The 26,991-nt window shown below is 46.9% G+C and overlaps 1 non-coding gene across 1 annotated transcript; it reads right to left on the bottom strand.

The window, feature by feature from the left end:
* Positions 1 to 14,726: 14,726 nt before the first annotated feature.
* On the bottom strand, positions 14,727 to 14,798 carry Trnae-uuc (transfer RNA glutamic acid (anticodon UUC)). The gene has a single exon. It is a non-coding gene; the product is annotated as a tRNA-Glu (tRNA).
* Between the last annotated feature and the right edge of the window lie 12,193 nt (positions 14,799 to 26,991).

Raw genomic sequence — 26,991 nt, 5'->3', positions numbered from 1 at the left:
TACTTCCGCTGCACTAATCGGTGCATCAAGCCCAAGCTGGACTTCATCATCTAAGGTAGGCAAACTCCGCCGCGTGGCCATCCTGTACGTTTGATTCGTGACCCAGTAGTCTTTCGTAGTAGTAAACTAAAACGCACGTTGCATAGTGTTGGAATCTTGAGCTATTTCGCCCTTGTAATCTCACTTTTATCTCTTTCTTGACTGCATATCGCTTTTCGTAGCAGAGGGACTGCTTTGTCGGCATTTCGCCCAACCACAGCCATTCTGTGCGTGCGCGTAGGAGCGCTCTTTTGTATTTTTCTTTGTCCAGGAGTTCTAATTTATTTCTTGTTTCTCTTATTTCTTTTGAAAACTAGCCTGGCTGCGTGATTTCCAAACCTAAAGCAAATTTAGGCGGCTGTCGAATTCTTTTTCGTCTGCCTTCTCGCTATGGCATAGCGCGCTCGCTCTTTCTATAGCTGTAATTTTTATTTCTGCTCTAAAATGTTCCCGCTTTGCAATAATGTCCTCATGCTCACCCGATTGCAAACAGTCCATTTTTTTTTCTTTTACTGTACGCACAAAACGTTCATCCTGAAGAAGCTTTACATTAAATTTCCATAGATCTCAGTTGAAATTCGACCTTTTGGTCTTCGTTCCTAGTGTAAACGTAACGATGCAAGGATCGATGAACGCAACGTTTTTACCAAGTATTCATTGCACATTGGGACCACGCTAGCTTACACATAAGCTCTGTCAAGTCTTGCATGGCTTGCTTGTTTGAGAGAGAGAGAGAGAGAAAGAGAAGAGAGGAAAGGCGGGGAGGTCAACCAGACGAACGTCCGGTTTTCTACCCTACACAAGGGGTAAGGGAAAGGGGGAATAAAAAGAGGAAAAGACAAATGCGTAAACTGCGGACGGGCTCCTTCTGACAGAGTACTCCCGACGTCTTCCAAATTGTGCTCTAGGACAACTGCTCTCAAAAGTAATGAGCTTTGGTCTCGAATGGTCGCGTTTGTAACACTATCCTCGGGCATGCACACGAAGTTGGAGTCGCCCATAAGGATCATTTATCTAGGAGACTACAGATAGGGCTGCACCATTTCGACGAAAGCACTGCGCTCATTTTCCTTATTTGGAGCATACACGCACATTACGCGCCACTGTAAACTAAGATAGGAAAAATCACACATTACAAAACGGCCGGTGTTGCAAACTGTAACAGATTATTCAATTACACCTAAAGAATTCCGGATAAAAATGGCACACCGTCCCGATGTACCAACATAATGACACATACAGTCATTGTACCGGCTTCTAAATGGCTCAACCATGCGGTTCGTCTGATTTTCACTTCCCACCTAAGTCTCTTGCGCTGCCACTACGTCCACATCGTTCTCGAGCCGCAGGCGACTTAATTGGTACTGATGTCGCTTCGCTGCCAGTCCACTTACATTAAACGTGGCAAATCAAAGTGCTGCTTTAGTTCTGACTGCCATGTGCGCGACAATTAAAAAATGTCACAGTTTCGCCCTAAGGGCGAAGCAATGAATGCGATAGCAACACAGCAATGTCATACGAAGTAAGGTGAGCGGCCTTGGTAGCAATATGAATTGTAGTAAACATGAGCTGATTAAGTAAGCAGGTGTGCTGCGGCGTAAGTAGACCGACATGAAGAGAGACTCGATGACCACGAGAAGGCGCGTGTGAAACGGTGGTGTTGATGAGAAGCGCTTCCCGTGGGCAGCGCGCGTGCGAAGGGACACACCTGTAGCGCTGCACTGCCGATCCGGGCAGCATTACATGTGTAGCGTGCGTTGGAAAATGTGGCCCGACTATTACTAACTGAATGAACAAGCGTGGTGTGAGCGCGCACAAACAAACATGAAGAGATCACACTGAATGACTGCAGACAACGACTGTCAAAACGCTGGCAGCAAGCAGCGGGCGAAGGTACGTGCGGTCTATCGCTTCAACAGGAACTGAGCCGCGAATGCACGGCTCATAAAGGTCAGAGCCGTGTGGAGATAAGAGACGGTGCGGCGAGCGACGAGCGCGGTTGTTAAGTGCGCCCCCCCCCCCCCCCCCCCGCTTCCTCCGGCGCTGGCTTCCCGCTTCCTTGCTTGCGCGCGGGAGAGATAAGAGACCGTGCGGCCGAGGGACGAGCGCGGTTGTTGGCACAGTAGAAGTGCCCCCCCCCCCCCCCCCCCCCCCCGCTCCCTCCGGCGCTGGCTTCCCGCTTCGTTGCTTGCGCGTGGAGGATTGAGTGCGTTCGCTCTCCGTGATAGCGTGCGTCCCAGCACGCTTGCGCTCGGGAGAGCGAACCGCTTCGTGCTCACCTTCTGCCGCAATGCACCGAGATGAGAAGTACAGCAATTTTTGCCTCTCAAGAGCTCTCGAGCACACCCAAGACGTGTGCGTGCCGTCCGCAGCAAGCTGACGCAGCCTCAGCGCACTGCACTTGGTAGTCCCGTTGTTTGTCGCCTCTCGTCCTTTGCCAAGCCAGAAGGGAGCCATTGTTTCTTCGTCGATGTAGTCATCGCCGGCCTATTGTCCGGCGGGATGTTGGGCTTCGGGCGAAACGTTGCTCGGCGCTGTCCTGCCGATTTGGGGGGCGGTTCGTCGATGCTTGTAGGAAGATGTTGAGACACTTCGACAACGGTTGTCGTGAGTCCTTTTTGCTGCAGCACTGCTCATGCTTGGTTGGACAACGTCCATGCCTTCTCCATCCTCTATTGGTTTTCGAACTTCAGTATAAGTACTTTGGCTTCCTGTTCCTTACACTGCATCAACCTTTGGGACTACAGCAGCCTGAATAGGCACAGCGGTCTTTTGTTCAGTCTGTGTCATTGCCCCGCCCCCACTAACAGCGTAAGGCGTAGGATTTGGCTGTGGCAAAACATTTTTATTGAGATAGGAATTATATGGACACTAAAAGCGGATTTCTGCCGTCGTCTTCGCCGTCGCCGCGAGGTTCCGTATGAAGTCCAAGGGCGATAAAATCGTTGCCGTGCGCTTTCACGGAGAGGGAACGCACGGCGGAGAGCAAACGCGACGTCTCCTTCGCGCGAAAGGCCGTGGGGGGATGGAAGCGAGGGAGAGGGTGGCGCCGTTGTACTCCGGAACCAACTGCGCATTTAGCGACCCGGCGCAAAGGGTTATGACGATTCAATCTTGCGCGTACCCGCCGTGGTTGCTCAGTGGCTATGGTGTGGGGCTGCTGAGCACGAGGTCGCGGGATCGAATCCCGGCCACGGCGGACCCATTTCGATGGGGGCGAAATGCGAAAACACCCGTGCACTTAGATTTAGGTGCACGTTAAAAAACCTCAGATGGTACAAATTTTTGGAGTCCCTCACTACGGCGTGCCTCATAATGAGATCGTGGTTTTGGCACGTAAAACCCCATAATTTAATCTAATCTAATCTCGCGCGCGAAAGGAGGAAAGTGGGAAGGCAGCACGGGAGGAAGGGGGTGCGGCTTCTGCTCTGCCAGCAACTGCGCACTTGTACTTTGCGCTGCTGCGAGCGGTCGCGCGCGCCATATCTTGAAAGCGATCTGCACACAGCTCCTACCTTTGTATGCACTGTGCTTTCGCCGCTCAGTTTCTGTTGAAGCAATAGAGAGCACGAACCTTCGCTCGCTGCTGACGCCGCGCTTTCTCAAGGCAGCGTTTTGACAGCGGATTGTCTGCGGTCTTCTATTCATGTTTGCTTGTGCGCACTGTCACCATGCTTGTTAATTCAGTTATAAGCGAACGTGTCCAAGTTTATAGAGCCGATAAAACTACTATCCTTACTACGTATAGCTCTCTACTAATTTGCTATCGCAATTGATGCTTTGCCTTTCGGGCGAAACTGCGACTTTTTTTCTTTTCTGCTGTTCTCGCTGCCTCCTCGACTTCATCCGCATCCATGACAAGGTCAGAGTCAGTCCTCGTTTCTCATGGACCCAGTGGCATTTGCGTACGTTTTGACGCACTGCGACTCGTCATGGCCGAAGCGACAGCACTGACTGCAACGGTGTACTTTGCATTCGACGTCGGACGTGTCCTGATGTATGGCACCTAATGCAAGGTGGGGCTCTTCCAGGAACCACAACGAGGGCCTGTTATCCAGCAATGCGTAGCTGGTGCGGGAGGTCCTCAATTGTAACACCAGGCTTCAACTTCAACGAAACAGAACGCGTGACGAACCTTTGTCCCTGACACCCTGAACGCACCAACGTTCCTTGGCGACTTCCGTCCTGGTACCGTACGGTGCAAGGGCTGTTCGCACATCTTCATCCTCCACGCTGAAGAGACTCTAGTGGATCTTCATCCAAACGTCCTGGTCACCCGGAATTCATAACAATGCACCGACGTTCTTTCAGAGCCATTTCACCGACAAAGAGCAGGTACTTCATTCCTTCAGCACTCTTCAATATGATAGCCCAAATGCGGTTCATTTGGTACGTCTCCAAGGCGATAACTCTAGGAGCAGTGTATTTAACACAAGTTTGACCACTTGGTAGCCGCGAGAAAATAACTTCGTAATCCTGGTCACTCGAGCCAGCAAACTTGCTTTCGCGGCCAAGCTGGGCCGCTGATACCGCTCCGTTGGAGCACATGATGGCACGTCCGTATGCATCGGTGGAGAGAAGTGGAATCGCCCTGGACCAAGGAGCCGACAAAAATTCACATTCGCGGCGTGTTTACACCTTCGTAATGGTTTGACGGCCTGCAGAAGAGGAAGAGGACAAAGACTAAGAATATCCGGCTTTGGTCACATTCGGGATGAGAGCGAAAAAAAAAAAAGTGGGCTCGTACGGGGTTTGAACCCGCTACCTCTCGCACCCCCTGTGAGAATCATACCCCCAAACCATGAGCCGCTAACAATTTTTGTTTACTGCCGGGCTTCTACTACGTCGAAGCCCGGCAATAAATAGATAGTGCGCCAGATGGCAGAAGTGGCCCGAATGCCACTGAGGCCAGGCGTTTAAAATTATGGGGTCTTACGTGTCAAAACCACGATGTGATTATGAGGCACGCCGTAGCGGGGGACTCCGGGATAATTTGAACCAGGTGGTGTTCTTTAACGTGCACCTAAATCTAAGTACACATTTGTTTTCGCATTTCGCCCACATCGAAATGCGGTTGCCGTGGCCGGGATTTGATCCCGCGACCTTGTGCTTAGCAGCTCAACACATAGCCACTAAGCTACCACGACGGGTGAGGCCAGACGTTGTCATTTTAAAATTACCTGAGCACCACCAGAAACTCCAGCCTTGACAGCCACTCAGGTACATCTGTTTGTTTTGTGAAGGTCTCTAGAAACCTTTGTACGCTTTCGTGGAAATACATGCGTGCTGGTCGTGCGTCTGAGTCACAATAATAGCGGGCCATTCGGGAGCACCATAGTTTGTGGAGGCCCATAACCATAACCTGATCAAACGGGACACCATAGTCATTATCTGTTGGCAGGTACCTGATCCCGTGAGAGTCGAGCTGTAATTCTTTTACAATTGTTCTTCATACCCCTTCCTAACAATGAAGAAAAACATGATCTATTGTCTCTAGCTGCGTGCATACAAGACAGTGGGAACCCCATGGTAAGAAAAAAAAACCCTTTCCTCTAGAAAAGACTTAACAGTTAAAGTTCCAGAGTATAACATGAAAAAAATAAAAAGGTTTTGGTTCCCGGCGACCGCTGCATTTTATCAACTCTTTTTAATACATTGCCACCTCGGCCTTCAGAGTATACGGCCCTGTACAAGGGCACGGGAAACACCGCGTCACAAACATCCTTGTACATTTTTTTCCCTTTTAGCGCTTCTCAAATGCTTCATCGAAAAACGTATGCTTATAAATTTAGATTTACCATAATTGCTCTGAAGAAACCACAGACACCTCCTGAAATACACTGCGTTGTAACCACAAAATCAGGCAATGCTCCCCCGAGTCTTTGTTGACACACGGTACGCAGGAATGGGTCTCTAACATCACGGAAAAATAAAATCCTGTTTAGAATCTGGCGTACAAATAAATGTCCCAGTGCTAATCCGCCGGTCTTCACTTGCCGAAACACGTTCGTGCGGCTGCACCTCTCCCAACTGGACGCTCAAAGACAACCGTAACTCTTGCAAAGACTGATAGAAGAGCACTTTTCCTCCTGTCCGCTTTTTCTCATGTCTCTTGCACCTGCGCTCGCCAGTATACGGATCGGTGTTTTTATAAATTTCTAGCGCCCCCCCCCCCCCCCCCCCCCTAAGTACTTTGGAGGCGTCGTAACCCAAGCCACGTTGGTGAAAGTGTCTGGGGTCGAAGGCCACTCTCCGTGCCAAAATCCTAGGCACATACCCCAATTAATCCGAGTTCCGGTTACCTCACGGAACCGCTTCACTCATTCGACTGTTCTGCTAATACTTTCCTTGTCCCTGAAAAGAACCGCAACATCATCTGCATAGGCGAGCAATTTCACTTCGGTCACTTGTAATATAAACCATGTATTTCATCGTTTTGTAATTTGTTCACGCACGGCGTTTCTATATAGATATGAAACAACAGAGGGTTGGAAAGCCTGGTGCACCGAACGTCGTACGTTTATGGGGGTGAGGGTGGCGATATGAGCTTGTTGGTTGGTCATCATGGAATGGTAGCTGGATGGCGCATCAAAACACGGGCACAAGAAGAAACGAAGTCCACTGGTTATCCATCCTACGCATAACATGGCCTGCCCAGCTCCATTTTTTCTTAATGTCAACTAGAATACCGGCTATTCCCGTTTGCTCTCTGATCCACACCTCTCTCTTCCTGTCTCTTAACGTTAGGCCTAACATTTTTTGTTCCATCGCTCTTTGTGTGGTCCTTAACCTGTTCTCGAGCTTATTTGTTAACCTCCAGGTTTCTGCCCCATATGTTAGCCCCGGTAGAATGCAATCATTGTACACTTTTCTTTTCAACGACAGTGCTAAGCTCCCAGTCAGGATTTGGCAATGCCTGCCATACGCACTCCCACCCAATTTTATTCTTCTGTAAATTTCTTACTCATGATCAGGGTCCCCTGTGAGTAACTGGCCTAGATAAACGTACTCCTCTACAGACTCTAGAGGCTGACTGGCGATCCTGAATTCTTGTTCCCTTGCCTGGCTATTGACCAGTATGTTTGCCTTCTGCATAATAATCTTCAACCCTACTCTCACTTTCACCGTTAAGGTCCTCAATCATTTGCTGTAATTCGTCGCCATTGTTGCTGAATAGGACAATGTCATCTGCAAACCGAAGGTTGCTGAGATATTCGCCGTTGATACTCACTCCTAAGCGTTCCCAGTCTAAGAGCTTAAATACTTCTAAGCATGCAGTAAGTAGCATTGGAGAGAATGTGTGTCCTTGCCTGACCCCTTTCTTGATAGGTAACTTTCTACTTTTCTTGTGGAGAACCAAGGTTGCTGTGCAATCCTTGTAGATATTTGCCAAGATATTCACGTATGCCTCCTGTACTCCTTGATTACGCAATGGCTCTGTGACTGCTGGTATCTCTTCTTAATCAATAGCTTTTTCATAATCTATGAAAGCCATATACAGAGGTTGATTGTATTAGCAAATACACGAGGAATGCGGAGTCAGACTTTAAGACAACATGGGTCTGATACGAACAGTCTAGGAGCCAGCACTGGCAGCTGGAACATCGGAAGCGGAGTTAAAAGAGCTGCTTATGTTCACACGTGTTGAGTTAGAAAGCCTAGAGCAGTGCGACCCATCGTCACCACGATCTGTCTATGACCATGTTGAGCGAACTCGAGACAGCAGCACCGCTTCTGTACTGCACAGTGCGTCATACAGCTGGAGTGAGTGTTTCTTCTGTCGATCAATCTAAGAAGCACGGTACACGCGCCTGCAATGCCAATCTCTCTCTTGTTTCCAAAAAAGAGAAGCTAGCTAAGGATAACTGCTGTTATAGATGCACATTACGAGGTCACCAGGCATGGTCTTGTCACGTCAAACTCACGGGCTCAGCTTGTCACGGAAGATACGCCTCGAGCATGTGGGACCCTAACTACAGAAAGAAAGACACTAAAGTGGAAACTTCGCGAACAGCGGTGGCTTCGGGTAGCACAGCAGGGATAGTCTCGTCGCAATCAGTAATGCTTTGCGACGCAGATTCCACAAACGCTTCCGCAAAGACGGTCAAAGAAGTGTACCTGCAGACGTTTCGCACCCTTGTCGTTAAAAATAACAAGTCCAGATATATCAGAGGGATTCTGAATGGAGGCAGTCTGAGATCATTCATCACAGAAGCTATCGCTGTATAACTGCAACTGCAGGTACTGGGAGAAACCAGAACTTTATTCAACACGTTTGGCAGCGCATCCCGAAGTTCTGCTGAAATACGAAAGGTTGTTGAAGTACCACTGCGTAGCCAACACTGTTCCGACATCCATATTGTTCAAGAAATTATAGTTCCAGTTATCTGTCACTACATTGCTGCGCCGACGGCAGATAACTTCATTCAGAAGCTGCGATGTGAGGGCAAATTTCTTGCTGACAATAAGAATTTTCTTGAAGCGGAGAGTGAGAACGGCCTCATCTTGTTGATTGGAGCTGACCATCTTTGGGAAATCATGACGGGAGAAGTTGCAAGGAGCATAGAAATTCCAGGACTTGTCGCAATCAACACGGCATTTGGATGGACACTGCAAGGGCCCAGTCGCCAAAAAGCATTTCTTCACTGCGACGCTAACCTTATGGTCTGCGTTTTGTGAGTGTAAACGATTACTGACGAAGAAACAACCTCGCAGATTCTACAGTCGTTCTGGCAACTTGAAGCAATGGGCATCGCAGATTCTGGCGAACCTCCCTCTCCTGAGTCCATTGCACGCTTCCGAGGAACAATTCGCAAGGAAATGGCAGATACACCGTGGCGCTGCCTTGGAAAGAAGATCAGAAACAGCTACTTGGAAGCAACCGTGATACCGCGCTCACACGCCTACAAAAACTGACAAAGAGGCTATCAATGAATGAAGGATTATTGGAGCGATACGACGCAGTCATCCGACAATACCTGAAGATAGGACACGCTTAAGTGGTAGCTAAGAATGTTCCTATTGATCGGGCCACCTATTATATGCCACATCGGGAAGTTATACGAGAGGAATCACAGACCATCAAGCTCCGGGTCGTGTTCGACGCATCGTCACACGCTCAAGGCTTTCCATCATTCAACGACTGTCTGGATCTCAATCCAGAGTTACTACAAGTACTATACTTCGCGTTCGGTGGTTTCCGGTCGCCATCAACTCGGATATCGAGAAGGCATTCTTACAAATTGAGATACAGGAGACCGACCGAGATGCATTCCGGTTTCTCTGGTTTGATGCCATTCCCGTCAGCCAAAACAGTAACATTGTCGAATTGCGCATGACTCGGGTACCATTTAGATCAACATCAAGCCCTTTCTTGCTCATGGCGACTATTCATCCCCACTTGGACAATGCTTGTGAGGACAAAGCGCTCGCTTCCATTTTGAAGAAGGCCTTTTATGTAGATGATTTACTGGTGGGTGTGGAGACATTCGAAGATGGTCTGAGCTTCTATGAGCGATCGAAGGCAATTATGAGAGATGCAGACATGAATCTCAGAAAATGGAAGACCAATAACCAGCAACTACAGAACATTTTCGACAACCAGGAGGAGCAAGTGGAAGGTGCATCAAGGGAATCAACTGCAGTTTTGGGAATGCAGTGGGATACCGAAACTGATTACTTCAAATTTTCTTCCAAATCTTAAGCCCGATATTTAGCCTCAGCCCAGCCGGACACAAAACGTACACTTCTCAAGGCAGCTTCCCGAATTTTCGACCCTCTTGGTATTCACTCGCCTTTCACCGTCACTGCAAAGCTTTTTTTTCAATGCCTGTGGGTTTTAGGCCAGTCTTGGGATGACCAGTTACCAGAGGAGATGCCATGGACAGCATGGTGCGCAGACGTAATCCAGCTTGGGTTGATCAAGATGCCGCGCTACGTGACAGAGGGGCTATATGGAGTGGTCGAGAAGGCAGAGCTGCATATATATATATATTCATGGACGGAAGCCTGAAGGCTTATGAAGCATGTGCCTATTTGAGAGCAGTTGATGACGGCGGAAATACAGCTACATCGCTAATAGTAGCGAAATCTCGAGTCGCACCTACCAAGATTTTAACACTGCCGAAGCTCGAACTTATGGCCGTGGTAATAGGCGCCAGATTATTAAAATGCATTCGCTCATCGTGGGATTCGACGCATTTTCCCTGTGGCATGTGGACAGACTCAACGATCACACTGAGCTGGATCCGGGGTGACCGTAACAAGTGGGGTCAGTTTGTAAAGCACAGAGTGAATGAAATCGCAGCAATTGCTGACCCACTGCTATGGCGTTACTGCCAAGGAGAAGACAACCCGTCATATTTATTGAGTAGGGGCGTATCTTTAAAGGTTCTACGTACATGTCGCAGCTGGTGGAGGGGACCTGAATGGCTATCCCAGCCAAGATCAACCTGGCCTGCAGACTCAGACATGAGCACACAGATCTGCGAAGAGTCAGAGTGTGATACGCAGCATGTACTTCTTCAAGCACCAAGAACAGTGGACACCCTGATTGACTTAAGGAAGTTTGGCAAACTACAGAAGCTCCTGCGCGTCACCGCCTGGGTATTTCGATTTCTGGATCGATGTCAGTCGTACTCAAACGTCACTCGGTGGAACTATTTCGACAGAGGAGCTAAATAAGGCTGAAATGTTCTGGATCTGTCGTGTCCAGCTCGAAGTATTCACGAATGACATTGAACACCTTCGGCTTAGAGACACTGTCAAGAAACACTCCGTACTGCGCGATCTCTACCCTTACCTGGATCAAAGCGGGCAGCTTCGACTTGGTGGCCGACTTGAAAGAATGAACGCTACGTATGACGAAAAGCACCCGGTTATTCTACCGCAAAGGCATCCCTTCACGGCCTTAGTTGTTACTGAGGCTCACTGTAGAGCTTTACATTGCGGTGTGGCAAGCACTATGATGCAGATTCGACAGCGTTACTGGGTTATACGTGCTCGACAAGCTGTTAAACTGAATCATCAATGCTTGCTTTCTACACAAAAAATACAAGGTGAAACCTGTAAAGGTGCAATATGCGTCAATGACGGAAGACAGGCTTCTCACATCATGGCCGTTTGGAGTTGTGGGATTAGACTTTGCAGGCCCACTATATGTAAATCAACATGAGACTGATGAAGTTACATCCAAAGCTTATTTTATGTTGTTCACATGTGCGACCACGAGAGCTGTACATCTTGAATCGACGAGTGAAATCTCTACAATCTCCTTCTTGCTAGTGTTCCGTATGTTTCTGGCTCGTAGAGGAGTGCCCACAACACTGTACTCCGATAATGCTCTCGCATTTAAGAGAGCATCGCGAGACCTATGGGGTATTTCGAACACCATGAAGAGCTCTCCATTTGCATCTTTGCTATTAACGCATCGCATAGAATGGAAATTTATTATGCCAGGTGCGCCTTGGTGGGGTGGCTGGTGGGAGAGACTTATCCGATCAGTCAAGTCATCTTTGCGCAGAGTGCGGGGAAAAGCAAGCTCAACAGCGAACAAACTGAGACTGTACTGCTGGAGGTAGAAGCGGTTATCAATTCAAGACCCCTAACCTATACATATACGGACGCTAGAGAGCCCTCTCCACTATGCCCTGCTCATTTTCTGATCGGAAGCGATCATTTCTCACCTCTCCAGAACGAACAAACAGTGACTACGAAACAAGAAGTGCTCAGGCTACGCGACGCGACCTCAGCAAGAAGTTTCGATACCGCCAGAAGCTCGTGGACCACCTGTGGATCCGATGGAAGAAAGAGTACCTCCTTGAGCTGCGGGCACTTCACCCCTACCCATCGCATGCTAGTAGCAGTCTATAAGTAGCTGATGAAGTACTCATCGAGGAGCCTAACATCTCTGGAGGTATTTGGCCACTGGGACGATTCGTGGACGTCACCCCCCTGGTCAAGATGGAATAATCCGAGCCTGCCCTGTGAAAGCTAAAGATGGCAAGCTTATAAGAAGGCCAGTGCTGAAATTGTACAAGCTTGAATTGGACAACGCTACTGGAGGGCGGGAGTATGTAGAAAAAGACGAATAAACGTGTGCAGGCGGGCATTGCGAAGAAAAGAAGAAGTTGGAACGATGAGTAGCTTTCTGTCTGGTTTCTTCGCGTCTCGTTAGTTTTCTACAAAAGAAACATACTATCGACCAAAAAAGTTTACGAATTAGGGGATCTCAGAAAACGCATAATATCCGAGCAGCCTTTAAATGTAGCCAGTAAAACCGTACGTCACAATGTTGTTCGCATATACCAGCAGAGGCTGGAAATGGGATTACCAGGCTGCGTATTGAGGCTGCGAAGATATTCAGCTTTTCGTCAGATCCCATGGTCCGTAAACTTTTTGGTCGATAGTACGTTCCGGGCGCGTCTATCTAAAGAACGAGATGAGTGTGAAAAATTACAGTCCGAAGTGCACCGTTACGGTTTCCCGGCTATATATATATATATCGGTCGCTTCATTCTCGCCCGACAGTGAAGCGCAAGTAATCACGTCCCCCGACCGCGCCTACTATGGACGTCGCAGTTGCGTCCTGCTTTTGCTCAGTTTCGCTTTTCTGCGTGAAATTGGACGGAATTCAATACACTGTAGAAATTATCAGCGTCAACTTTTTGCCTTTCTGGAATCGGTTACGAGCTCCTTGGATGGCGCACTTCAAGTCTTTCAATGGGACCAGTCGCATGACTGTGTTGATTTAAAAAAAAGTTCTTGAACATGAATTCTTGAGTTCTACTTGCCAAAGTCACAATTTGATTATGAGGCACGCCGTAGTGGGGGACTCCGGAATAATTTTGACCCCCAGGGGATCTTTAACGTGCCCCCAATGCACGGGACACGGGCGTTTTTGCATTTCGCCCCCATCGAAATGCGGCCGCCGCCGCCGGGATTCAATCCCGCGACCTCGTGCTTAGCAGCGCTACACCATAGCCGCTAAGCCACCACCGCGGGTAAAAAAAAAAAGAAAAAGAACAAAGAAGGAAAAAAAAAAGAACAAAAAGAGAGAGAGAAAAAAAGAAAAGCCACCGCCGCTGGTTTAAAACAGAAATAAAGAGAGAAGAGAAAGAAAAGAACCGGAAGAAGAAAAAGAGAAAAGAAAGAAACTTAGAATAGTTCATCAGTGCACACAATTAGTTGATTATATATGTCACATTACATATGTGACACTGTGGTAAAATCGAGCGGAACTCATATAATTATCTTTTGTTATGTTTAAAGAATTTCGAACGCATTTAGTGGAACACCCAGTAATTTAGAGCACTGCGTGGGCTCGGGCTTGCCCGAAAGCCCGGGCCCGGCCCGGCCTGCGGGCCAGGCTGGGCCGGGTAGGGCGGCGCTGCGATAGAAGTGGATTGGGCCGCATCAAGGTCGCGCCGTTGAAAACTGCTGGCGCTTCAAAACTGTAGGGTGATTCGTACTACTTCGCGCGCACATATTTGCGCTCAGATTGCTCAAATGGCGTTCATTATTGCATATGACACGTATTTAGGCCTTAAGAATAAATTCCTTGCATTCTATTCTTTATTTTATTTTTTTAATGCCGCTTAGTGATCTTTTTCGGTCTCGGGCCGGTTTTGAGCCGGGCTCGGGCCGGGCTCGGGCCTAAGGTAAAGGGGTGGCGGGCCGGGCCGGGTGGGTAACGCAGATTATTTGCGGGCCCGGGCCGGGCACGGGTCTCGCTATAAATCTTTTGGTCGGGCTTGGGCGGGCAGCCCAACGTAAAAACGGGCCCGGACCTGGCCCGGGCTGAAAACATCGGCCCGTGCAGTGCTCGGGTATAGCCATGCTCTGAGTGGCATGACTCACCCGGACTGAAGCTGTACATGTATTTTGCTTATCTTGAGACCAATTGGCTCACTGATATGCTATCTATCTGCCTATACTTACGGGATGGTGGAGCGTCAAGCAAATATAAGTTGAGGATAGTAAGAGATGAAGAAATCTTATTTCGATCACATTATTGATGGCAAGATTTTCACTTTACCGCAAGTGGTGATCAAATCTGTTAAAATCAAGGAAAACTGTCTTTTGGTATAAAAACAAAAATGTTTTTTTTTTAAATCAAAGAACTCCAGTTTTTTTCTGTTTAACGAAATTTTCTGTAATAAAAATAGATATTTTCTGTTCTTTCTTTGTATATATATATTTTTTACACTGTGAGTTCAACTTTATTTGCCTAGCCTTACTGGGGCCACGCGATTTGGGCTTTTAAACGTGCCCTGATCATGCACCGACACTTTTCTTCTTCTCCGTGACTACCTTTGAGTGTCGAGAAAACGTTCGATAACAGAGCTTGAACACAAACGAAGGAACGCAGAAAAGAAGCAGAGACATAGACGTTTTTTAAATAAATAAATAAATAAATAAATAAATAAATAAATAAATAAATAAATAAATAAATAAATAAATAAATAAATAAATAAATAAATAAATAAATACCAAACTCTATTGGGCTTCAGATGGAAAGCGTAGATTAGGTCTGTTGTTTTGTCGAAGGTTGCTGGCTTCAGCGTAGGAGAACGTAAAACAGAAATATACACCTGCCCACAGGCAGCGCATACGGATGAAAGCAAAGCGCTTTAAAATTTGCAGACAAAAAAAAAAAAAAAAAAAGTCCAGGATAAGACCACATACACTTCCGACGCCGGGAATCAAACCCGGGCCTTCTGGGTGAAAGCCAGATATCCTAGCCACTAGACCACGCCGGAACACGTGCAGTGGAGCTCAGTAGCAGATGCAGACTCAGCGCTGTTGCTAAAGCAGTTGCGCTCGTGCCACTGCTCCCGCGTTCTCCGTCTTCTTCCACAGCTGGCTCCGTTTACCGCTCATCATTCCAGCGTAGAATTTCACTTCTCTTCTGTCGTCGTAATGGGGAAGCCGCGTTTACGGGAGCCATTGCTTAAGGGGGTATGTGCCATTCATTGCCTTACTTAACGGGCTGATTTAACTCAGTGCTGTTGCTAGAGCTGCCCAATCTTCCCTCCCTCTTCGCTTCTCTCTTGAAATGCCATCTATTCTTTCTTCATTCCTGGGTTCGACGGCTGTGCCACATCACAGTTGTCTAATCCACTCGTCTTCGCCATGCAGGTTGGTAGCCATCGCACTATATTCTCAAAAAAAAAAAAAAAAGAAGAAAGAAAGAAAACATTAATTACTTTTCGGTACAGCTTCCGAGCCTACAGCTTTCATGTTGTTCGTACCCTATTACTGCTGTGCGGTGACATTGAAGCAATCCTGGCCCCGACAAGCTAGACATTATGCATGGCGAGCTAAAAAAGATGTCTGCTGGCCAGACTGAATTGGTCAATGAATTATGAGTCATCTGCTCTCAATGGGCCAGAGAATGAAGAATTTGACCACGCGTCTCAGCGCTTTAGAGACTCACTGCGAAAGTCTATCTACACTCCACAGCGATCTAGAGACGATTCAAACCACTGGAACTGCAATGACTCGTTTAGTTAGTGTGCTAGAGACTTGTCTAGATGACGCGGAAAATCGCTCCCGCCGAAACAACTTACTTTTCTATCGTTTACCTGATACTAATCCCAATGAAACAAATTCACAAACAGAAGACTTAAATATTCGCCACTGTTCGGACCACCTTAGACACCCAGTGAAGCCCGAATGACATTAAACGTGCAAATCCCCTCGGACGGCCATCTAAGGAGAGGAAACGCCCGATTATCGTCAAATTTCCATCCTTCAAAGCTTAAGAAGCAGTTCTTTCGAAAGGTCCGAAATTCAAGGGTACTGACTACAGCGTAGGTGAAGACTTGTCGCGCCGCGTTCAAAACTGCCGGAAACATCTTGTCGCTTTTGATAGGACGAAGTTTGCGTCTTTTCGTTTCCCCCTGAGGTTTAAAACTTTGCATATTGGCCCAAAACATTACGTTTTGAAGAAACTTCAGAATCTGTAAAAGAAACATCTTAACAATAAAATCATCCTTGCTGGTCATCGGGCTATATCCATCGCCTACTCCTCGTGCCAGCGTTTCCCTATCAGTAATTTTTACTAACACTTGCAGCTTCCTACCGAAACGCGATACCGTACAAAACCTTGTAACATCGTCAGACCGCAATCTACTCATATTAACCGAAACGTGGTTTAACAACGATATCACTGACTCAGAGATTGTTTTTGACCTGCCCAATTTTCATCTTTTTCGCGCCGATCGCAAAGATTCTCGCGGGGGAGGAGTTATAATTGCAGTCAACGAACAGTTGTCTTGTTCTGCCATTAATGTCTCGTCAGACTTCGAAATGTTATGGGTTGTGTGCCGCGCTTTTAATTGGAGTGTGTTATAGGCCGCCTCACACTACTCCCGACTTTCACCGCAAGTTTCGGAATGTTCTAAATCAACTAGTTTCAAAGCACCCTAAAGCACACATCCCCATATTTTGGGATTTCAATTACCCCAATATCAACTGGAGTAATCAACCTCAGCCCACAATATGTCAAGAAAAGCCGAAAGACTTCATTGACGTTTGCCTTAATTTTAACTTGACCCAAATTTTATCCGAACTGAAACGCGTCGCAGGGGATGCAGCTAATACTCTGGACCAGGGTACAGTGTACTAGAAGGGGGCAGTGGGCTTACTCAGCCGCTCCTCTGACGCAGTAAGCGTCGCATCCAAGAGGTGGCGCCACTGGCAACTTCAATGGAAGCTTTGCTTGCAGAAGCTTTGATTTTCCTTGCGTTTCTGGCGGTTCAGTTCGAAGCAGTTCACACTCTTATTTGTTTTTAGTTTTGGCGTACTTGACAGTCTTTACATATCTTTAGCAAGCACTATATTTGTTTAGGCCACATGATATTTGCCATATTAGAACCTTGTGGAAAAGGAAGACGGCAACTCTTGGGCAATTTGCTGCCTATCCTAACTCTTAGACCTTTTGTGCAAAGAGCTCGTCGCTGACGGATGTTGCTAATGCGGAAGGGGCCTTCGAATTTTTCGAATTATCGGGCAATCGTAAAAAAGAATTTGAAAACGGTTTCATGCCGTGTCGACCTAATGTAAAATTTTGTCAGGCAGAAAACAGTGCGTGCATACTTCCCAGCTGGGCTCAAAAAAAAAAAAAAATCAGGCATGCTAACCAGGTTTGTGCCTTTGCTTAGCCAAAATGAATATGTATATATGGCTTAAATATTTCATTGTTCCACTTTAGTTGTTCCATGCTTCACAGTAGCCTTCTGCGTTTGTTATTAACCATCATTACGCCGGCACACATTTGTTAAATCAAATCAGGTTTGTTTTTTCCATAAAGAAATGGAGGGAGGCCTTAACAAAAAGTGAGAACTAGTTCACTTGACAAAGGCTCCGGCCTATGCTCATGTACAGTTATATAAGGGTAAGCAAAATGAAGTTAACAGGGCTGTTGCTGACACAAAGCTTTTATTTGCAAGAAGTACAGCAAGCCATTGTTTCGTGCACTTAAACTCATGTGCAATGGTTCAACTTCAGTTGCTTGGCCCTCTGCCGCTTTCCTGCCTTGTCACAGTTAATTCCTTTCACATAAGAATGCAGACGTGTGACAATGTAAAAACTAATTATTTTAGGTGTGAGGCTAAGAGCGTGCACATTGCAGCCAACTTCGAGGGAAAGCTTACTCTTAACAACTTCCAGCATATCCATAACGCTGTCAGAGTGTAGCTCACTCTGAGAGAAGCCTTCTGTAAAAAGATCCTCTATAATTTTCACAAAGCCGTACAGCTGACTGGAGGGATAAAGGAGGTCTCCTTGGTCACAGAAGTTTGTTAGCCGGGCAAGTTGAAAACGTTCGCCTGGTGGCGTCATAGTGAGCAGCTTTATGCATTCTTGACATTTTGTGCTGGAAAGGACAATACACTTCCGCGCAACATAGCCCGCAATGTGGTAAGTGAGCCTCGAGTCGCTTCTGGCCACGTGCTGGTTATGGTCGTTTGAAACCCGCAGGCCTGTGCAATGCTGGGGTACCACGTTTGTGTGGCCTCTGTGGCAGTAGCGCTAGCAGCTGTTTGACTGCACTCATTTCTGTCACCTGATGCTTCGAGAGAGTCAACTTCCAGTAAGGAGGCCAGTGTACCTTCTTCGCAGTTTCCTTCACTAACTAACCTAACTAGACCATAAAAAGAAAAACAATTCACAGTGATCAGGAACTACGTTGGAGTTGAGCACAAAACGTGGCTCGTAATGGAGCTCGCATACTGCGCTCGTGTCGTCCAGGGGAGGTTCTATGGAGGTTCTTTTCCCACTCTTTCCGCCTATTTTTATCCTTCGGGACGCCAAACAAGGACAACTTCGGCCCATCCTTCACATAAACATAGCCTGTTTGGCACCCAGGCGCGTAACAGTGGTTTTGTCGATGCCGCGGCATGGCTCAGTTACTGCAAGGCATACTAATCTCTTGCAGGCTATGTGCGAAAAAAACACTGAAGGAAAAAAAAAACCACGCGACGACGTCCACAGAAAAACAACGCAGCTCAGCAACTCCAACTAATATGACCAGGCACTGGGCGGGCACTAGGCAGCTGCGCCGTCGCACCCACGTTCCATTGAAACCGACGCCAGCGCCGCCGCTCGGGCTATTGGAGAAGCTCATATTTTTGACATTCGTGGAGCCGCCGCATCGCATAGCCTCCGCCAGAGAGTAAGCCCACTGCCCCCTTCTAGTACACTGTAACCAGGGTAAACAAACCTGGTAGCGAAGCTTCCATAGAAGCCCATACGTTCGAAACATGGCGGCTCATCGGTGGTTCATGGGGCTTAGCGCCACCTGTGTGAGGAGTAGAGTGACCTAGAATACATAGTTTGCACGTGCGTCACTTCCGCACCGGTCCGCCAGCCTGTCCGCCATCTTTAGGCACCTGCGCGCCTGCGGAAGCGTGCTGGTGCAGGCTGCGCGCGCTGACGCGTTGTTGATCCGAAGTTCCTTCTCGCGTCGTGATCATGCCAATCTGCGCGATTTTCGGTTGCCGCACAAGAAGTATCACTGTCGCGAAGCCGAGCTAGAACCGGGCGTAGGTATGCACCAAAAGTAATAACATGGCAGTGCGAACGCGCAAGAATGCTGTCGGAGAAACGTCGGTGCCTGTGGCTTTCCCGGATAAATCGGAAGGACCTGAACAACGTGCGTGTCACTTTGTTTCGGGTGAATATATAACACGCCAAAACACTGCACATCACGCATGATCGTGAAAGGGAGGCAGCGAAAGCCCCCGTACTGGTTGGTGGCCGCCTGCTTGCACACGCATGGTCGCTTTTACCGCTCTGAAAAACGCCCGTGTACTTGTGTTGTAGTGCACGTTAAAGAACTCCGGGTGGTCAAAATTATCCTGGAATCCTCCACTGCCACGTGTTCCATAATTAGATCGTGATTTTAGCACGGAAAACCCCAATTTAGTTTTTTTTAACGGCCTGCAAAATGCGTCGCATCGTCATTTCTTGGTACGTGTGCTTCGCTTAGCGATATGCTATGAAATATTTGAATGTCTGCATGCTTTCAATATAATGGGCTACTTCTATTTAACGCAACAAAATTCACATGCACGAACATGCACCGAACTGTAAACCAAACCTCGCAGAAAGAAGCGAACACACGTTTTGAAGCTCGGGGAAAAGTGCATATAGGTGAACCTTTGTGTCAATAAAGCCGTCCCTAAATGGAGCAGCGCAAATAATACTGATATAGTTTTCTCTGCCGCACGCCAAGGAACATATGCTTTCATTGACTCACCTCGCCGAGGACGATGGTAAGACCCGATGACAGGCGATTCGCTGCAACCTTCCTCACCCAACCGCTCGTGAAGTAATTGTGCGCCTTCAGCGATTTGTAAGCCTTTATTTCATTTAGCGTGACGTAGCTCGTGGACGGGACAAGATAATTAATAATATCCACGTACGTCGTGGCCGGGAGCACCTCGAGGTCTGAACTGGTATCCACGCCAACGTGCAGCTATAGTATGGGTCCACGCCGTCGCACATTCCAACCTTTTCTTTGTAGCGAGTCCGCGTCGGCCCTACAAGCTCGTCCATGTAGGAAGGGCAAAATTCAGGGCTCCTGACTTTTGCCATCGCAAAGCTTTCACGACAGCAAACATGCGGCGCTGACACGTAGAAGCGAACGCCGAACACAAACGCAGCGGGCCAGCGGCTGGTAGCGAGGTGCCTAGCGATGGCGGGCGGTCGGGGCAGGCGGCGGATATGACGTCACGTGCAAACTATGTATATGGGAGAGTGTCCAAAGCGACGGCTCCGGCGAGGGCCTTTTTCTGTCAACTGCCGCGCCGCGCCGCTGCTGCTCCGGACCCGTGGGCTTCTCGAGCGCGGGAAGCGAGGGTCGTCTGCTACGCGCTGTAGTTTTTTGCGTTCATTTTCCACGCAAAGCACTTCAACTCGATTTAACTTCAATAGTGTCGTGCTGCATGGAGCTTACCCATGTTTGAGCGTTTCTTTGTGCTTGGGCAGCAAGGTAATGCAAATACTAACGTATCAAACTAATCAGCGCGGCCTAGCTCCGGTGCTAGAGTTCGGGAACGGTGTTACGGTAACTGTGCGTGCGTAGAAACGCGCTAAATGAGCCCGCGCAAGGAAAGAGCGTAAAAAAAAAGAAACGTTATTCGCATGGGTACGCGGGCAATAGCACCATGCTTGCAAGAATAAGAGTAAATGAAAAAGTAAATTTACTCGCGCAGTCAAGTGAAATACTTACGTGCGTGCAGTGACCGCTTCGCTCACCATTACGCGCTTTTCGCTCACGGTCAGTAGTGGTTTACAGCTATATGCATATGTATTTATTCGAATATTTTTTAGCCACGACTATATTTATTATGAACAGAGCAGAGTGAGAAAGTGTAAGGGAAGCAAGAGAAAGAGCAAAGACGGCCCTAACGCCGCAATATTGTTGGCTTAGTTCGCTTCAGAGATTGCGTACACGAACAATTCTTGCTGTACGCTATCCCTTCAATACAAACTTCGCGCATGAAGTACCTTAAGGTTCACCGTGAGCGAAGCTTTTTTCAAATTCAGACATTCGAAAGAAAAGCCATTCCATCCAGCCAATAGCTAAACAAATATATCCTTTTTTCTACATTGAAATGAATAGATAGCTACTACTGACCCAGCCATTTACTAATTTGTTATGTAACAGTTATTACTGCAATAGCCTTGTTTTAATAATCCGTGAATCCTCTCTGAAATTACCAACATGTAACTTCTCATTATATCATAGTTATTGCGTAACGTGTGATTTTTTACGTAAACTAACAAGCATTCATGACGCGTGACGATGTTTGTGCTTGCATTATATTGAGTGTAAAATCGTCTTGAAAATTACTGTCTTTGATACACTACAATTATCACTACTGATTCTACATATCCCTCAAATAGTTACCTTCAACAACAGCAAAATATGAAAAGTTTATTTTCTAATGATTAGTTGCCTCGTTCATTACGTAACTACAAGTACATAATTATTAATCAGTAAGTATATTTGCTATGTACGAACCAACGAGCATAAGCAATAAATATTCCTAAAGTTACTTTCATGTTAAAATTCCCTTAGTGTTTGCGCTCTTGCAACACAAGAAGGCGAAAGACAAGTTGCACATACGTAATCCATCATGTTCGTTTTCGGACGCTTGCTCGTAATTATGAAATGACGCATACGTATACAACGTTGCACTGTGAGCGTTTAATATATTTTGGTTTATCTTGTTTTTTGCCGCGTATATTTTCGCGTACCCTTTACCTACATGCCATGGTAGCTTAGTAGTGGCTTCGGTAGGTTGGACTGCTAAGCTCGAGGACGCGGGTTTCATTCCCGGCCACGGCGGCTTACATCTCGATGGAGGCGAAATGCATAAAACACCGGTGTACATAGATTTAGGTGCACGTTAAAGAACCCCAGGTGGTCGAAATTAACGGAGCCCTCCACTGCTGCGTCTCTCATAGCCATATTGTGATTTTTGGGTGTAAAACCCCAGAAATTATCATTACTATTATTACCCTTTACCTGTGCTCTCAGTTATTTATGATATATGGGTAAGTTCGACACGTTGAAATCGAGATTGGCATTTAACACGTTTTTATCGTCACGCCCACAGCATCAGAGGGATTTCTGGACGTCGTCATATGAGCACACGTCATAGTGTTATCGTTAATCGTGACGTGAGTGCAAGTATGCCAAGTTACTAATGCCGTGACCCATCAGTCATCTTAGTCACACATTTGTGCCTTTCCACACTATACTTTGGTATAGTATATACCAAGTGAACGAGCCGCGAGAGTTACGCAGTTTGTATTTATTTTTGGTGCCGCGGCATCGGCCAACAGACACATTCCGCTTGCCCAATTAAGGATTTCGCCTTATTAAAGAAACAACAGAGCGCGGGATGCAGTCTTGTAAAGCAAATCGAATGCATGAAATAAAAGAAAGGAAACGATAGGGTGTAAAAGCGTTAGCATGAGCTACGCTTATCTGCTACGTTCTCTTGGTTATTATCGCGGTCTCCAGCTTATTTTCTTCTGCAACACGTTCACATTGCTCATTCCAAGCATAACTAAATGAAGTAAGCGCGCGGAATGCGTTACTCAAACAGCCGCGTAAGCGCGGACCAAGCGTTCTAGAAGGAAATAGACAAATACCCGTATTCACAGCCGGCAAACGCGTTCTCTGTGTGGTGAGTCACTGCGGTATTACCTTGCGGTGACGTGGTACTTAATATATTCCAAATTGTCGCGATGTTGGCTAATAGCAATCAAAATATCAGGCTCGTAGCAGACGCCCTCGTATACCAAACACTAAAACTAGGAAACCTATATGAAAAAAGAAATGTTCGAAAATTTTAATTGGAATACTGTCATACGAGTAAATATTCCGTTTTTAATATTTTTGTTGTATCAAAACAACAAATATTAATGTTTTTTTTTCTATTTCACAATTTATTAGTCCGACCAACCAGTGATTCTGGCGCAACACTTGGCAAGGCTGTGGCAACCAGCTATTATGTCGTGCGTAATGGCGTTGCTCACTTGAACGCGGCGGTTTCATCCGAGTTTTTTTTTTTTTTTTTCTTGCCTGTTTGTTCAATGTGTGGCGTGTGCTTCACTTCAAATTTTGCGTGGACTAGCGCACCGCGATCATTGGCGAAATGTGTGAGTGCAGGTTTTTTGTTATCGTGCAAGTTCACGGGGGCTGCGGCATCCGACGCGCTGTGTCTCGTCGCGACGATAAATGCGGAACGCTCCGCGAAGAAACGTCGTGCTATGTTCGTTCGCTCTCCGTAACACAGGCTCTGAGTATTCGACGGGAAGCAAAATTATTAAGTCGAATGTTTTCTAAATGATAATGTGGGGCAATGTTGTTCTGTCTGATAACTGTTGGCTATGAATACATGGTGTCGCCCGGAATTGCGAATAATTCCGCGAAAAGGGTTTCGCATATGCTGCTATACATTACGACTATGTGCTGGCCATTGTACTTTTCATCCACTGAAACAAGTTTGTTTGGTCAGTTACATTGGTTGCATTATTCTAGACGAATAAAAGCGAAGTTTTTTTTTTTTTTAAACCTCTGTGGTACTGTCATTCATTTCCATCCTATTCGCTCACCTTCCTAAGGAACTTACTGGAGCACCCGCCGAGGTGGCTCAGTCAGCTAAGGCGTTGCGCTGCTGAGCACGAGATCGCGGGATCGAATCCCGGCCGCGGCGGCCGCATTTCGATGGAGGCGAAATGCAAAAACGCCCGTGTGCTTGCGTTGTAGTGCACGTTAAAGAACCCCAGGTGGTCAAAATTATTCCGGAGCCCTCCACTGCGGCGTGCCTCATAATCAGAACTGGTTTTGGCACGTAAAACCCCAGAAAGAAGAAGAAGAAGAAGAGAACTTACTGGAGCAATTGCCGTCAATAACAGCCTAATTATGATCACATTAAGACATACGCCACTCCTATAGTTTAATGACACACTGGCGCTTCACCTGAGATGAGTCGCAAGCTCGCTTCAGCGTCGAAAAAAAAAAATTGCTGCTGGCGTAGCGGTCGAAATGCCGGACGCTGAAGTTCAAACATTCGCGCCAAGCAGCATAAGATCTTCACGTCACTGCCATTTCCGATTGTGACGTCACTTTTTTTTTGCTTGCTGTTAGTTGTCTCCTCGATACGTAGATGGCGACGGTTGTAACGACCAGCCATTTTCTTGACATGTGGTCTTCTATGGAAGCTACGTTATACCAGTTTATATACCTTGGCGTCAACGCCCGCCGCTATCGATGGGCGCTCTTACGATGGGGGTGGAAAAAAAGGTATTTATTGATAATGATCAAGTAAAATAGTGTTGTCTCTTTTTTTTCTTGCCATGCGTATATAAAATTGATTAGGAATTTTATTTTCGTTGAATGACTCTAACTGCGTCTCGCTCTAATTAAAAAAAAAAAAAAAAACGCTTTTTTTCCCCCTAGTGTTAATTCCCTCCAAACATAGCCGCACTTCAATCGCTGCTCCCATAACCACCCTTGCTGCTGTCGGTGAGAATTCGTTCTGAGAAGCTTTTCGTCCCAAGCTTCGCCACCTATTTGGATCGACCTTGCTCTGGACATCATACTGACCACTCATCCAGACAGCCTTAATTTCGTTACACGACTCCGAGAAATCAGCGACCATAAAATAATCCATGCCTGCTTTAACTTCTCCTCTGTATTAAAACAAACTTCCCGGAAAACTATTAGGCTCTACAATAAGAGAAACTACGAAGCAATCAACACTGAAATAACGAACTTTTTGTCCGTCTTTGAAACGACCTTACACTCCAGAGGTGTAAATGAGAATTGGAAACCTCTGAAACATAAAATTATTGAACTAACGAATAAATACATTCCATCATGCAGTTTGCGAAAGAGTAATCAGAAACCCTGTTCACAAAGACACTAAAAAGGATCGAAAATAAGAAAAATAAGGTGCATTTCGTAGAGCCTAAGAACCATGCAAATGCACACACGTGGGAAAAGTATGATGAAGCTGAGCACACGTACTTGGCGGCGATTAGAAGTGCTAAGCGCTTATTTTACGAAGTAGAGCTTCCTAAAATGATAGTCGATAACCCAAGAAATTCTGGAAGGTGATAAACCAGAAGAAAACGCGCCCTGTCACCCTAAATAACAATGCTAGTGAAATCATAACCTATGCCGACTGTGCAGACACATTTAACACTGCATTTTCATCTGTTTTTACTGGCGAATCCTAAGCACCCTGTTTTACATTACCATTTATTACCACATTCATAAAAGCCACCGCGTTCAGCAGTAGTGGAATTTCGTGCATAATAGATTAAATAAAAAGATCAACTTTCACCTGCGTAGATGACATCAATTCAAAGATTTAAAAAAAAAACGCTAAAGTAGCCTGTTCCAGTATGTTCTGCTTATTGTTTTCACAATAACTCTCCGAAGGAACTATTCCAGACGACTGGAAAGTGGGGAAGGTCGTTCCCGTGCACAAGACAGGTAATCCTGATTCACCCTTTAATTATCGGCCCATTTCATTAACAAGTGTACCCTGCAAAATCATGGAGCATGTCATTTAATCCCAAATCATGCAATTCTTAGATTACAGTAACTTCTTCCATCCATCACAGCATGGTTTTCGTAAGAGTTTTTCGTGCAAAACTCCACTAGCCATTTTTCTTCATGACATATTTACGCCAACCTTGACATTAATCTACAAACTACGGCCTCTTCCTAGACTTCGCTAAGACATTCGATAAAGTACCTCACCAACGCTTGCTACTTAAACTTTCCAAGTTGAACCTACCTCCAAACATCATCGCGTGGGCTAACGAATTCCTCACACATCGCTCAGTCTGTCTTCATTAATAACCAACCCTCCAACCCGCTCCCAGTTACCTCCGGCGTCCCGCAGGGTTCTGTCCTCGGTCCTTTGTTATTCCTCATTTACATTAACCACTTACCCCAGCGCGTATCTTGTCATATCCGCTTGCTCGCCGATAATTGCGCTATTTATCGTTCAGTGACTAACCTTTCCGCCAAGAATCCCTTCAGGCAGACCTAAACCACGTGCTAAACTGGTGTTCGCAGAGTATGATGAGACTGAACCCTAACATATATGTAAGTACAGTCGAGTGCAAACTTTTAGAGACCACGGGAGCGGCGACTTAACTGCATCGCTGCGCCTTCTGACGGCTGCGCCTAAGTTCCAGAGCGCGTACTGCGCACGCGCGTCCTTATTTACCTGCCAGCCTGCTCGTTCGGCCGCTTCAACCGTGCGCGCACCGGAACGCGGGAGAGAGCGCAAGGTGCGACTTCTGCAGTCCCCGTGGAATCGCCCCGGTGATGAAGTCATCATATCGTGACGAAAACCTTCATTTGTACTGGCAGCGCTGGGAGCCCGCCACCCTCTGCGCCTTGCTTCTAGACATGCCTTGCGTCACTTTTTCTGAAATGGAATTATGTGATAACGTCGGGAAGCAGCGAGGTCTTTTGCGCTCTACATTTCCACGGCGACTGCAGAAGTGGCACCTTGCGCTCTCTCCCGCGTTCCGGTGCGTGCACGGTTGAAGCCAAGGTCTATCTAAATAGGTCGGGAAACTTGGAACGAAAAGCGTGCCAAAACCTACCGCCAGAGATATCAGTTAGTGGGGCTAAAATCCCTATATAAGAAAAGTACCGCCATCCTTTGATAAACGCCGCTTCTCTCTCTCCTGTATCTCCGATTGGACGATGATAGCGCGCACTTTTCACTTCTTTATATTTTCTTTTTTTCTGCCTCAGAGCCATGTTGAAAGTCCTCTGCGCAGCCGCAGTCGCCGCCGCCGGCGGCGGCGGCGCGCGCGCCGGCCTGAAAGCTTCAACGTGGACTTTCTAGGTGCAGCCACCGTCGACTTGGCTTTCGCAAGCAAAAAGTAAAGAAAAAA

This window comes from Dermacentor silvarum, chromosome 1 (genome assembly GCF_013339745.2).
Source record: "Dermacentor silvarum isolate Dsil-2018 chromosome 1, BIME_Dsil_1.4, whole genome shotgun sequence".
Lineage (NCBI taxonomy): Eukaryota > Metazoa > Arthropoda > Arachnida > Ixodida > Ixodidae > Dermacentor > Dermacentor silvarum.
Note: the sequence above shows the minus strand (reverse complement) of the source record. Positions and strands in the feature narration are given on the sequence as shown.